General features: G+C 42.0%; 1 protein-coding gene across 1 annotated transcript in view; it reads left to right on the plus strand.

The window, feature by feature from the left end:
• Positions 1–1,511: 1,511 nt before the first annotated feature.
• The window catches only part of ANKRD50 (ankyrin repeat domain 50), a 32,406-nt gene continuing 31,551 nt past the window's right edge, over positions 1,512–2,366 (plus strand). The window contains exon 1 of the mRNA XM_023520817.1: positions 1,512–1,979. The gene's annotated coding sequence lies outside the window, so the exon portion shown is untranslated. The remainder of the gene's footprint in view (positions 1,980–2,366) is intronic.

The raw sequence follows: 2,366 nt of genomic DNA on the forward strand, positions 1-2,366 counted from the left end.
TTTGTGGAATGTTAGAAACATGATCATAATATTCTGCACCTCATCCATTGAAAGGTGGAGTCTATTCTGGCCCTTGAATCTGGCCTGTCCTTGTGAATTGCTTTAATTCATTAAACATGGCCGAAGTGACACTGAGTGAGTTCCAGAGTAAGGCCTCGAGATTCTGCCTTAGCTCTCAAGGAGCTCTAAGACCACCTTGTGAAGAAGCCATGGGGAGAACATCTCACTCTCTGCAGCCAAATTAGCTAGTGGCCCACCCATGGAAGTAAAGTCAGCTGAATGCAACTGCCTGAGAGCGCACAAGGGACACCAGAAGAACCATCCAGTCAATCTGCAGAATTTTGAGAAATAATAAGCGGGATTGTCTTAAGCCACCAAGCTCTAAGTTCTGGTATATGATGTAGCAACAGACAACTGGTACACTAAAAATCTAACACCCCACAAAAGCTGATTTAGAGGTGAAAAGCAAGTTTACCTTCAAATACTTTTCCCTTTACTACAGAGCCTTTTTGACAAATATGCTAGAAGAGATGACTCTGGTCAGTATTTTAATGATATTTTTCTTCTACTAAGTCAAAAGGCGATAATACTGATTTTCGAAAAAAGTATCATTTTACATTATTTTTGTAATTTTAAAAAAATGTTTTGGAATTTTTAATAAATAAAAATTATGCATAGATTTTATCTTTGAAGAAGTCAAAATTTCCAGGATCATTTATCAATACAAGAAGAGCTCAGAGGCCTATGTCCATATTCTTCAGCTTAAGCAGCTATTTTTGCAGATAGTATTTGCTTTGTTCTGTTATCGTCTGACTTCTCCTTTTTCTTGATTTTTCTCCTTGGCTTACAGAAGTAATAAATCTAGTGCAGGAAATAGAGCCCAGCTCTGGGAAGTAAGTCTTGCTCTAAGACCGAGAAGCAAGAGTTACCTGCCTCAGTAGATGGCAAACCGGATGCGGCAATTGCACACTGACTGGGAACTGATCGCTTTCTTTAGCTACCTAGTGAACTTATCTTGTTATTTTTCTTCATCCCAAATTCTTGCAATGTTGTCAGTGGAATTTCTTGACCTTCTTTATACAAATATACAGAATCTCTAATTTGGACCTTTGAAAGCTCTCATGTGGGAGGAGTCTCCCTCTGAGAAATTGATTTTATGTTCAATGTGTCTTGACTCAAAAATAATATATTTATATCATCTATATCTCCTTTGTCTTATTTATTTCGTCTGAACAAATGCATATGAGTTTCGATGTGGTCTAACTTAAATAGAAAGTGATCTCACTTCAGTTGCCACCGATGATTTACAGATAAATGGTATTGCTTTTCAATCCATGGTTTATTCAATTGCAGGTTTTTAAAAATCAATTTAATCATCCTAATTCAGAGAATTTATACTGCTTTTTTAAATTTGTATTTTGGAAAAGAACTTAAGAATTCACAGTAAATGAATTAAAGTGAAAGTTAGATATTAAAATCAACAAGCCTCAGAACGCCACGATAGGACAGGAATAAGAGAGAGTGGAAAAGTAAGCTCAAGCACAATCTATTTGTTATCTGTTTTTCTGGTTAAGTGTGATAGCTATACTTTGAAATTCCTAAAACCAGGTGGGAGATTTTCTTATTATTTAGGAAATAAACACGTTCGAATTAATGGAGAACCCGTGGATTTAGCATCAACAGTAAAGACAGTACATTTTCCACTCTATCAGTTGACAGTACATTTACCTTCACAGCAGAACTCTGAAATCTAAGTGTTCCAGGTCCACGTGAGTGCCAACAGCAGGCCCACTTAGTAAGTAGTAACTGCCTGTGGCCATGCCCCCTAGGGCAGTCCCTCTGAGCCCACATTCGGACCTCTACCATGGACTCTAGCCCCTGCAGGTCATCAAACTGTCCAGAAGGGCAGGGGCCAGAGACCCAATCACGACTGCTTTGAACCTCCATCTGGTGCAGTCCTTGTCCTTCTCATGAGGCAGGTGGGAACGTCACCCTATACCCCCGCTATCTTTATTTTTGCATTCTTCCCAGACCTTTCTTTGCTTCTTAGTCCAGGGCTAAGAAAGTAAAAGCATTACCGGAATTTAATGGATCGCAAAGGGACTCAGAAGAGTGAGGACGACGGGTCAGCAGTGGCCTTTAGGGGCAGAGGGGTTAAGGGAGAGGCAAGGGGCTACTCTCTCAACCAGGCTGCCCCTCCTTCGAGCGGATATGGCCCCCAAAGGCAGCGAGTCCCTCCGGCCTGGAGACAAAGGAAGGCTCAGGGCCGAGCGGTGACGGGGTGGGTGGGAGCAGCGACTCGCGTGAGCTCGGGGACGAGAGAACGCAGCCCCGCCCCTTCCCCTCCCCCACCCCAGGAGGGCGGG

Source organism: Pteropus vampyrus, unplaced genomic scaffold, assembly GCF_000151845.1.
Source record: "Pteropus vampyrus isolate Shadow unplaced genomic scaffold, Pvam_2.0 Scaffold278, whole genome shotgun sequence".
Lineage (NCBI taxonomy): Eukaryota > Metazoa > Chordata > Mammalia > Chiroptera > Pteropodidae > Pteropus > Pteropus vampyrus.